The 12,188-nt window shown below is 39.7% G+C and overlaps 1 pseudogene; it reads left to right on the forward strand.

Annotated features, from left to right (window-relative positions):
* Window positions 1–12,188, forward strand: part of LOC122134572 — a 60,029-nt pseudogene that overhangs the window by 37,349 nt on the left and 10,492 nt on the right.

A 12,188-nucleotide genomic window follows, 5' to 3' on the forward strand; every position in this document is an offset into this window, starting at 1 on the left:
CGGTTTTGTCAGTTCTAGAAAACACTTTTTCTGCATGAAATTTTTAGCATGAATGTGTTATGATCTTTATCCAAATCCTAAAACTTCAATAATGCATTCACAATGCATTTAACTTGCACTGTGACGTGTTTACGGGGTGAACAGAATGTTTTGAGGGAAATAATATAGGGTGGGACTTTATATCCACCAGGATTTGCCTGGATCATGAAAAGACTTTTGTGGAGTAAGAAAGACTTTTTGTGGAGTAAACAATACGTTTTTAAGTTGTGAGGAATAACATTAGCATTTAATAGTGTGCTGAATAAAATAATATATTTTTTTCTTTATTAGTTCCAACTTTTGACTGGTATTGTACTGAGGTTTAAAAAAAAAAATTATATTCTGAAATAAATACAGTTTTCACAAAACTGTTTTCAGCATAGATGCAAACACATATCTAACACATCCTTTCTTCCAAAATAACATTAGAGGCTTCTTTAGAAATCTAAAACCTGTATCTCTCTCTCTCTCTCTGTAGTTGTCGGGTGGCTGTGAGCAGACTGTGGTTCTGCAGGACTTTGTTGCGGGATCGGTGGGTGAGTTGAGCATTCAGTCGGGTCAAACCGTCGAGTTGCTGGAGAGGTCTGGAGAGCGGCCGGGCTGGTGTCTGGTGCGGACCACCGAACACTCACCCCCTCAGGAGGGTCTGGTTCCCAGCAGCACCCTGTCCGTGTCTCACTCCCGCAGTAGTGTTGACATGGACTGCTTTTTCCCACCTGGGAAAGGTGAGTCACACCCACACAAATATTCACCGCCCACAAACACAGATCATGTGTCACTTTCTAATGGTTACGTTGAACCTCCATCCAAAGCTGCCAATAGCAGTTCAATAGCAAGTGCCACTTGGGGATGTAATATGCAACTGTAATGCAATCAGATTTTTAACAAGTCAATATTTTTATATATTTCTTGAGCAAGTCTTTGTCATTTGGAACAAGATACTTTTTGGTGTATTTCTCCATATTGGCAGATGCTTTTATCCAAAATGTCTTACATTCAAGGTGTACATATTTCATAGGTTCATACATTGCTTGGGAATCGAACCCATGACTTTTGCATTGTTACCGCCATGGTTTGCTGTTTGAGCTAATACTTTTATAAAAATTTCACGCTTTTGAGATTATCCTGAGAATTCAGTCAGTTGCAAAACAATTATTTTAAACCTGCAGTCCATAAGTTTTGCCTCTTTGTCACCATCTCTGTTTGAAAACCTGCAATTGCAGCTGTTTGCGGATATCCATACCGTTGTGGATATTTACTGTACATCGCAATCACAGATTCTAGCCTACGTCTTGGAATATATGACCCAAATAAGAATTTTCAGTAAGTCAGTGACAAGTCTGCCATGTTTGTTCTGACCAACTGAGGAAAAAAGCATTACAAAAAATTGCACTACAATGGTGATTAAATCTTAAAGCTCCAATATGTAGGAATTTTGTAATAAAATTTCCGAAAATAACTTGCACAGTGTGATATATTTCCTCCAGTTGTGTACTTACAATATCTCAAAAGTCTCCAAAGATTTTTTATTTCAGAGAAATTCCGATTTTAAATAACTGGCCGTCCCGGAAAAAATATGTCGCCTCTCAGTGACGCAATGTCCGCTCTATATTTTTTTTCCGGTGTAGACCATGGCTGCATCCGAAAACTTAAGCAGGTGACTTGCTGCCTCGCTGCCGTATCAGGCAATGACTTTGCAGGCAGCATTTTTGCACGAAGGCACCTCACGAAACTGATTTTGGACAGGCTTCTGAGGCAGTGTAACGGTTAAATGATCTACAGCTAAATATAGAGAGCTTTGGTGATAACTAAGTGGATATTTAATTACTGCAATATTAATTTCTCGCTAGAAATTACATAAAAAGTGGAAAACTTTGATCAAAAACAAACATTTACACACAAACTGACCACCGAGCGCAACTTTCAGACGCCATCTTTATTTTTTGGCTTAACTGACACGGAATGGAAAGCACAGGATTGTGGGAAATATAGAGAGCTTTGGTGATAACTAAGTGGATATTTCATTACTGCAATATTAATTTCATCTCAGGAGACAGGAACTGAAGCTAACATTGAATTCGGACGTGCCTTGATGCCTTCCTACCTTGGAATGCATCCTTAGAAGGCAGCATTTTTCAGTTTTCGGATGCAGCCCATGTGATGTTCCACCACACCGGAATATCACATGGTCAAATGCGGAAGTGGTGGTTATGTTATAGCCGCGCGTATGGTTTGGTTGTCGTTGTTATGGATCACGATAACTCTTTGGCGAGTATTGAAGTGCCAGTAAAACGTAAGCGTCCATATTCGGATTCACGCAGACTGTGTGACAAACGGAGGAATAAAACCAGGATAAATATCAGCCAGGCGTTTACGAGATGGAGAGAGCTGCACGAAAATCTTGGACTTGACAGAGACTCTGCTCTCGCGAGTGTATTGATAGACAGGTAAGCAAATCAATTACAGGTAATACAAAAACGAATAAATTACCTCATCCGTGATCATGATTCGTTTATCCAATTTAGATACATTGCTATGGTGAAAACGCATTAAAAACGACATCTCCCATCGTCACCTGCTTCATAGCGTCATCAAGCTTCGCCTTTGTTATTGTTGGAAAAGCGCCCTCTTGTGGTCAATTACAAAAGTCACATACTAGAGCTTTAATTATTGGTTAGCTCATATCACATCAAACCATGCAAATTATTATTATTGTTATACTTCATTTTCAAATTATTAATGTTAACAACATCAGCATTGCCTATAGTGTGTATTAGCGTGTAGATTTCAATTTCTGTACAGTCTTATCTCTAATTGTCATACCATTCGAATTTCATATTAAGAAATTCTTTTAACCCAAAAAGCAAATTATGCTCCCTTCGAACTGTTTGTCTTTAAAATACAAATCTTGTGTAATCCCAGGCTATCTGTAATCAGAAGCACATTTAAAACTGGAATTAATTATAACTAATTAACTAATTATTATTCATTTATTAAAACAATCTATCATAATAAAAAATACAATACAAAGACTGAAATCAGATTTCTTTTTTCCTCAATAAGTTTAAAAAACATTAATATCTTAAAGTACTTGAAATAAGTTGTGGTTACTTTACCTATATTGACACTCCCGGTTTCTGTTAATAATATATTGCAGTTAATAAATATATCAAAAGGTTGGGATAAGCAATATTTTTTGTATTTTAAAAAATTATATTTTGCTCATCAAGGCTGAATTTATTTGATCAAAACTAGAGAGTAAAAAACATTCATATTGTGAAATATTATTACAATTTAAAATAAAAGTTTCTAATTTATTATACTTTAAAATATAATTTATTCCTGTGATGCAAAGCTGAATTTTCATCAGCCATAACTCCAGTGTCACAGGATCCTTCAGAAATCGTTCTGATTTATAATTAATATGTTGATTTATTATCAATGTTGGAAACGTCTCGGTTACGCACATAACCCTCGTTTCCTGGTGGAGGAAATTTTTTTAAAAGAATGGATTTCGACCTTCAATAAAAGATTGCTTCAAGTCTTTCCTATTTGTTGTTACAGCTTGGCAGTAACAACAGGGAAGCGAGCCTTCTGGAGAAGGGTGCTACGGAGGCCACATCCTACCTGTAGGGAGGTATCTTGTGGAGATAATGATATTGACTGACCCAGGCCTGGGGCAGCACTACATATGGAATGAGACTACCTCCAGGTCCTACCTGAGAGTAGGGAGGAACGACTGCCAGCAGAGCCTGACAGAATGCCTCCTCCAAGGGCAGTGCTTGAAGGTTCACCACCTGATCGCAAAAAGGCATGGTCGGAACCTCGGGCACATATCCAGGCCTCAGGACAATGTGAGAGTAGGCTGGCCCGAACACAAGGCACTCTTCGCTCACCGAAAATGCTTGGAGGTCTCTGACCCTCTTGGTGGAAGTGAGTGTGGTTAGGAGCACTGTCTTAGCAGACAAGAATTAAGCTCAGCTGAGTCAAGTGGCTCAAAGGGATCCCTGTGAAGGACAGCCAGGACGGTAGAGAGATCCCAGGAGGGCACCAGGGGTGGCCTAGGAAGATGTATCCTCCTGGCACCCCTCAAGAACCTGACGATGAGATCGTGCTTTCCCAGGGACCGGCTGTCCAGTGCGTCGTGATGTGCTATGATAGCAGGCACATACACTTTCAAGGTGGAGGGTGACAGCCTACGCTTCAACCTTTCTTGCCGGAAAGAAAGCACTTCTCCAATCATGCATCTTCGGGGGTGTTCTCGGTGAGAAGAACACCAGATCGTGAACAGACTCCACTTCAAGGCAAAAGCTCACCTCGTAGAGAGGGCTCTGGCCTGAGTGATAATGTGTTCCACTGGGGGTGGGAGATCACTTATGTCTGCTGTGTCCCATGATCTGGACACGGGTGCCAATGAATTCAGATCCTCTGAGAAAGAAGGTCCTTCCTCAGAGGGATGCGCCAGGGAGGGGCTGTCACTATAGTGATAGTGATAGTAGACAACCCTGCTAGTTGATGTAAGAAACGGTCGCAGTGTTGTCCATGCGGACCAACACATGATCGGCAAGCAGCAGTGGCTGGCACCACCACAAGGCTAGCAGCACTGCCAGCAACTCGAGGCAGTTGATGTGCCAAAGCATTCGAGTCCCTGTCCAGAACCTGAGGCTGCCTGCCCGTTGCTTGTAGCGCACCATCCTGCACTGGAGGCATCCATCCTGACTACAACTACTAGTCATCCTGGAAGACTTAGTGTCTGGCTGTGACACGGGGAAGGGGGCGCCGTGCTCCTGCACGAGGCTTGATGTGCCGGCCACAGCATGTTCTCTGCACGGGCTGTAGGAGCCGCAGGTGGGCACCCACGGCGACAGGCAGGCTGAGGTGTGGCCTGCGGCGGAACGGTTGCAGGTGGAGGATCATGCCAGGGCTGGATGTACTGGGTAGGTAGGCTTAGTCTGCGTTTGTACTGCCGAGAACTTCTGGGCGAAGAACTCAACAGTGTCACCGAATAGCCCAGCCTGGGAGATGGGAGCGTCAAGAAAGTGCACTTTTGCTGAGATGTCCCTCATCTCAGCAAAGCTGAGCAATAGATCACTCTTGGGCCACAAGTGTGGACATTGCCTTCCCGAGGGACTGCTTCGCGACTCCCATCACCCGGATGGAAAAGCTAATCACGTTACGCAGCTCTTGCATTATGGTACTCCCCTCGTGCATATGTTTGAGGGCCTTGGTTTGGTGGACCTGCAGGATTGCCATGGCATGCAGGGCAGAGGCAGTTTGGCCCGCTGCACTGTAAGCTTTGGCAGTGAGAGCCACCATCAACTTACAGGCTTTGGATGGAAGACGAGGGCGATTCCTCCAAGTGGAGCCATTTTGTGGGCACTGGTGACAGCCCCAGTTAATATCTTCTTAAATTACATGCTACAGACCAGCTTTCACATTCTTTTCAATAGCTCCTTTTGTGTTCTGTGAGGGGAAAAAGCCATACAGGTTTCAAATAAAGTATGATATGTTCAACAGCATGTGTACAACAGCATGTGTTCTGGATTTTTCCAGGGGAGCCAGTTCTCAGTGGGAAAGGTACAAATAGGGTTTGATCATTAATTAGCAGGGGGCTAGTGTTGCTACGAAAGGCTTGCACCCTGCTTTGATCCAACTCAGGGGATTGATGTATGTGTTTGGTGGAGCTTCAATCTTGGGACACTCACAGGCTCATGAAATGCTTCAAGTCAAGTCAAGTCACCTTTATTTATATAGCGCTTTAAACAAAAAAGACTGTGTCAAAGGAACTGAACAACATTAATTAGGAAAACAGTGTGTCTATAATGCAAAATGACAGTTAAAGGCAGTTCATCATTGAATTCAGTGATGTCATTCATCTCAGTTCAGTTTAAATAGTATCTGTGCAATAATTTGCAATCAAGTCAATGATATCGCTGTAAATGAATTGTCCCCAACTAAGCAAGCCAGAGGCGACAGCGGCAAGGAACCAAAACTCCATCGGTGACAGAATGGAGAAAAAAACCTTGGGAGAAACCAGGCTCAGTCGTGGGGCCAGTTCTCCTCTGGCCAGACGAAACCAGCAGTTCAATTCCAGGCTGCAGCAAAGTCAGATTATGCAGAAGAATCATCTGTTTCCTGTGGTCTTGTCCCGGTTGTCGTCTGAAACAAGGTCTTTACAGCGGATCTGTCTCTACGGCTCATCTAGTTGTCCTGGTCTCCGCTGTCTTTCAGGGCTGTAGAGGTCCTTTCTAGGTGCTGATCCACCATCTGGGCTGGATACATACTGGATCCGGGTAACTGCAGTGACCCTCTGATCTGGATACAGACTGGATCTGGTGGCTATGGTGACCTCAGAATAAGAGAGAAACTGACTAATATTAGCGTAGATGCCATTCTTCTAACGATGTAGCAAGTACATCGGGTGTTATGGGAATCACACAATAGATCCACACCAAATCCACAAGGAAGCATTTTGCTTTCTATTCGCTGTTCTATAAGAGGGTCTTTTATTGTGGTAGTAACTTTTAGAGGTCAGATTAAGGACCACAAGGGTGTAGCTTTGGTTTTTGGGTCAGTGTGGTGTTGATGTGTGCCTTTAGGTCCCCATACTGTCTGAAGCGGAACACTCTGTATTGTAGTCCCTTTACTTCCTGTTGTCTCCCTGCACTGCACTTCCTGTATTTAGAAGAACACATTTCTAAACATCCCTACCAGAACCAAACCTCCCCCCCCAACCTCATGTCTGTGTCAGGATTGGATCTAAAAATAGAAAGAGGAAATGGGGAGCTTGCCTTTTCCAGGTACGTTTCTTTCAAGAAAAATTAATAAATAGAAAATGACAGGTCAAGATAACCGTTGAACTATGACAAGCTGTACTGTCACATTCATAGAGATAAGGTTATATTTAACCTAGAATATTTCTGGAATGATCTCACTTAAAGAGTTTCCCATCTGTTCCCCCTCTTTTTCTGTATTTAATTATCATGTGAATTTTTTATGCCTCTTCAAGCTTCTGCCTTTATATTTTGAGGATGTGATGGAGGTGTGTGTATGTGTGGTGCTGCTCTGTATCTGATTACAACAGAGTAATAATAATCAGATAGTGATGCAGAGTAACATGGAAAATCTTTAGTCAGGGATGATTGATTCTGTCCAATGAGACTGTTCACTGCACGCTACACTACACCTCATTCTGTCAACTGGGCTTTTTTTTTAGTACTGTTATTGGAACTACATGTTGATGTTGTTGGAACTTTGATTCCAAAATATTACCCTGCCAGTTGTCTCATAGTTAACCTGTAGATTGTAGAAATAGTATTCCAAGTATTGCCAGCCCAGAACCGGAAACAAAATGATGCACACTATGGGCTATCCTCCATGAGATACTAAAATCTGTAAAATATGCCACACCTTTACTCATTGGAGCTGTAACTAAAGTTGTGCCACAATGTTTCACATTTTCACACATAGGTTACCCTAACAAACTTTGAATGGGCCCACAACTTAATAATATAAAATAAGACAACAAAGCATTCAAACATGCTAAAAACAACCACTGCCTTGAACGTATTTTTAAAAGTGCAATTTCTAGACCTTGAAAAGTTGCAATTAATACAATCTTTAAAATCCCTTTGTATCTATTTTTATAATTAAAATACATTTTCTAGTTAGGTCAATATGCAATATACCAAAACATTTTATAAATTCTATTTTTAGAAAACATAAATAAAAAAATATCCTTAATCTTCATTTGAAATATCATGAATGACTGGAAAAGTCATGTAAATTTATTAGTTTAACAGTGAGAACTATGAAAAGCATTCAGTTCGTAAAACTTCTGGAATCCCTAAAATAGTATCGCAACAATGGGAGGTCTTGGAGTCAAAAAAAATTGAGAACTAATAACCAAGAAACATTAGTTATGCATATTAATATGGCATGTTGCAGCATTGATCAGCAACCATAAACAAATAAATACGTTTTTCCTCATCTGGGACATGTTCCTGCTTCTCTCACATGTGAATAACAAAGCTGTCCTGCCTATTGAACAGAGCCAGAATATATCTATTACAATATAAACATTAAACGTTATTGTAGGAAATGTCAGGTTGACCCTTGTCCCTAAACTTAGGTTTTTATTGTGACTATCTTTACTCACAAGAATGAGATTCTTAGTGATGTGTGCATATCTTAAGTGTGTCTGTTATTTGATTCGGAAGATATTTAAATATAATTTGACTATTTAGTCGTAATACTAGTAGTTTTTGACCTTGTGGGGATATTTTTTGGTTCTCATGGGGAAACAAGCTTATAGATCACTGAATGATCTCTCTTTTTTTGCAGAAAGTATTGTGTGAGAGGTAGGTGAAAATACAGTTTGTACAGTATAAAAACCATTACATCTATGGAATGTCCTCATAAAATATGGAGCCCAGCGTTTGTGTGTTTGTGTGTGTGTGTGTGTGTGTGTGATCTTGAATCCTCTGAAGTGGGGTTGAAGAACTTGTGATATACTGTAGACACACCCTCTCAAAAATGGGCCACTGCAGCATGCAGACGTAGCTGATTTCAGGATTTCACACACACACACACACACACACACACACACACACACACACACACACACACACACACACACACACACACACATGAAATACACTCGCAATGGTACTTTTCCCTGTCTTTGCCTGCAACAATTTCAAAACTGTAACTCCTGTTTCTGCAGAGAGTTTTATTTTTGCATATTGGTTTAACAGACCTCAATGTGAATTCAGTGGAACCTTCCTGTATCGCTTTTGAATGTGTGTGTCTCTGTGGCCCCTGGCCCCACCCCCTGGTCCCTCCCCTTTATTGTGAAGAGTAGCGCTGAACTTCCAGCTGAGCTTCAGTATTGAAGCAGACAGAGCCAAAGCGTCCTTCACCTCCCAATACGTCCTTCGCCCTTTCTCCTCCTCTGTCTCTCACCTGACGCACATATGAGACAGTGAGCGAGCAGCATGCGGAGCGGCAGGTCATGTTGCTCTTGTGGAGTTTGTCTCAGTTGGATTTTGGGAAAGATTTGCTGTTGTGATGGCGCAGGTGCGTAACTCAACACGCTGGAATGTATGCAGATGCATTCAGCTGAATTTTCTTTTCGCAGTGTGTGGAAGCATGTGATTCTGTGTATGTTGCCTTGTGGGAGTTGGGTGTCTGGGTTAATGATTATGATTGAGTTTTGTGTGTTGGTGGAATTTTATGTGGATCTTTTCATCTGAACTCTGGTATTTAATGTAACGGTTCACTGATCTGAATCCTGGAGATCTCAGATGAGCTCAGGGGTGTGTTGTGTGACTCAGCTGACGGTTACAGACAACTGGGTTTTGTGTTTAATGCAAAAGCATTGATGAAAAGTGAGTTCTTTTCAAGGTTGATAAAAATTTAAATTGTAAAAAGTGAAAATGTGCATTTGTTATATACTTTCATCCAAAGCTATTATGCGTGTAGGGTATATATTTTATCAGTCCATTTGTTGCCTAAGAATTGAACCCATGTCCTAGGTGTTACTCGCGCCATGTTCCATGAGTCGTGCTGCAGGAACACCTCAAGGAGCTTTTTTTTTTTGACTGACCCTTCAAAATGACTTTCTCTAGTTTAACCGCATGCAGTCAGGTTGCAGTTGTTTTATGAAAAATTATATTTTTGACATTTGACATTCCTTTTTTACTGTTACAGTTTCCCATTATTGTCCCTTTTTCCTATCTTTCATACAGTATCTACTGTTTTTTTTTCTTTTCAAAGCGTAATTATTGAAAAGTGTTAGGGAAAAATATCAAATGCTGTGTCTGTGAGTATGTATTGTACGTGTGAGCAATATACTGCCCCCTCAAGCTTCTTTGTTTTCCTGTAACCTAATTTCTCCATCAACAAACCAATGTGTCTGCTGTTCCCTCTGCTTTGAACCTCAAATCAAGTCCCCTGCTCCGTTTGATCATTTCTCGCCCTTTTTATCTTGAAGAATAACATGCTCTTTGAAGGTTTGGCACATTTTGGTGATTCAGTGTGTGAATTAGCATCAGGGGTCTTCAGTCTTATTCAGGATAAGGACCTCTTAGTGGACAGATTGATGACACCTGACGGGTCCCCCTGTACACTTATGGACTGACTTATAAAATGTTATTATGTTAATAATACCAATATTTACATATATACCACATAGATATTAAGGTAACACTTTATTTTGCAGTCCTGTTCCTCATGTATGTACTATGTATTTATTATAGTAATTACAATAACTTGGTACTAACCCTGAACTTACACCTAAACCTAACTCTACCCTATGTAGTTACCTTATATTACCTGTACTTTCGTAGGTAAGTACACTGTAAGTATACACAGTAAGTACATGTACTGTAAAATAAAGTGCAATCGAATTTAAGGTAGCACTTTACAATAAGATTCCATTTGCTAAAATCAATTACATAAAAAAAAATCCTAAAATGAATTACTAAAATATAAAAAATTAATTACTAATAGTAAAACATTACTAAGTAGTAAACATGAACTAACAATGAAAAATATTTTTAAAGCATTTATTAATCTCAGTTCATGCTAATTTTAACATTAACTAATAAATTATTAAAAACAAAAGTTGTATGTTCATCTTATTTAATGAACCTGAGATAAATGAGATAATTTTTTTATTGTTCATATTAATAATATGTATATATATATATATATATATATATATATATATATATATATATATATATATATATATATATAGATTTTCTAAGTAATTTTTTTGTAATTTTTATTTTGTATTTTTTTATGTTAGCTAATGTATTTAATTGTAAGGAGTGACCAAATATTAATTATGGGTGTACAGAATCACATGTACATTGTGGTTTATTTTAATTTAGCATTCTTTAGCATTGGTCGAAATTCATGTTTTAATAGCTTAATATTGTATATTAATTGAATGCTTATTGTCATGCTTTTGACTGAAAAAATAGCTTGAGAATCAATAGTAATAATAGTACTGTTGATGAACCTAAAAAGCATGAACACAACACATTTGTTCCTGTATTTTCTACAGGACTTCTAGTGCTGTCTTTTTCACTGTTGTTTTTGTTCTGTCTAGAATGTTACATCAGCGACTTGTGTACATGAGTGTGGCTGACTGTTTATTTCAGGTGGCTGTCTCATTGATATTAAGAGAGAAATTTAAATAAAGTAGCAGTATGGAGATTCGGTTTGTCTGGAATGCTTAACATGAGGCGCCTGTTCTAATGACAGCAGTGGAACTTGAGGAAATAAAGCGTAATTCTAACAAAGGGGCATTATCTCGGCACATGATAAGCGTGGATCCTCCCTGGGGCTGTCAGCACAAGCAGAGCGAGATCTGATTGGTGAATACCTGAAAGGGGGTGTTGGCGGGGCAGTTTCAGGGGTGCATTGGGTAAAGGGCTCTTTGAAGAAACGCGTAACAAGGAAGTGACCTTTGTCCCATTCTCACCCCATGGGAAGTTACTTACGCAACATCTGCAGTAACTCCGTATCGCAGTGTCTGAAGCAGCATTGAGTTAATGATCTGTGCTCAAGCAGACAGCAGTGAGCATGACTACACTTCAGCTTGTTTATTTCAGCTCATCCTCTAAGGAGTAACCATATTCCTAGTTATCTGTTACTTGCAGCAATGTCAATGGATGCTGTTAATTAGCACACATAATCGTTTGACTCATCCCTTTGCTCTTTACAACAAATATAAAATGCAGTTACTGCAATATGCTTACAGTGTTAGCAGCTGTTAGGACTGGTGGGTTTAAAAGCAGAAACAGTAAGCTCATAATTTAGCTACTTTTTAGCACTTACAAGAATTCCTCCTGGGAAAAAATGTTGTTTGAGCTGTAAAGTTGTCTCAGTTGTCTGTTTTAGGAGGGAATAGTTTCCGGGTGGATGAACAACTGTTCTGTTTATGTTTCTGATGTAATTCTCTCTCTTTGTTTTTTTTTTTTTTGCAACTCTGTAATCAACTCAGCAGGTTGTAGTTGCTTTAGAGCTCAGAATGTTGAAGGATAATTTGAGGATGGCATAAATAACCAGTATTTCTATTTAACCAGTATTTATTTGAAATAGAAATCTGTTATAACAATGTAAGTCTTTTCTTTCAT

This window comes from Cyprinus carpio, chromosome B6 (genome assembly GCF_018340385.1).
Source record: "Cyprinus carpio isolate SPL01 chromosome B6, ASM1834038v1, whole genome shotgun sequence".
Taxonomy (NCBI): domain Eukaryota; kingdom Metazoa; phylum Chordata; class Actinopteri; order Cypriniformes; family Cyprinidae; genus Cyprinus; species Cyprinus carpio.